Source organism: Nicotiana attenuata, unplaced genomic scaffold (assembly GCF_001879085.1).
Source record: "Nicotiana attenuata strain UT unplaced genomic scaffold, NIATTr2, whole genome shotgun sequence".
In the NCBI taxonomy this organism is placed as follows: Eukaryota; Viridiplantae; Streptophyta; class Magnoliopsida; order Solanales; family Solanaceae; genus Nicotiana; species Nicotiana attenuata.
This window is the reverse complement of record NW_017674700.1, coordinates 39,148-39,464: the sequence shown is the minus strand read 5'-3', so window position 1 is coordinate 39,464 and position 317 is coordinate 39,148.

Below are 317 nucleotides of genomic sequence, written 5' to 3'. Positions count from 1 at the left end.
AACAGTTCTTTTAAACTATTTATTATTAATACTAGCTAATTAGAATTTGATCATCAATTTGTCCATTGTAATATTGCACCCTTTAGTTAATTAATTGTACAAAAATATCTTTTCTAAAGAATTCCTTAAGACCCAATTTGCAAAGGAGGCGAAGATGAGTTTAGGTGCAGTAAAAGAATACAAAATAAATAAATTTAAAAAGTTTAGGTGCGGCAATTTTCTAGCAAGCAAAGGTAATGTTGAAACTAGGGGATTTCTCTTTTGGGATAACGTTAAAAGTTAGCAGTAGTGTCTTTGTTCACAGAAAACCTCCCCCC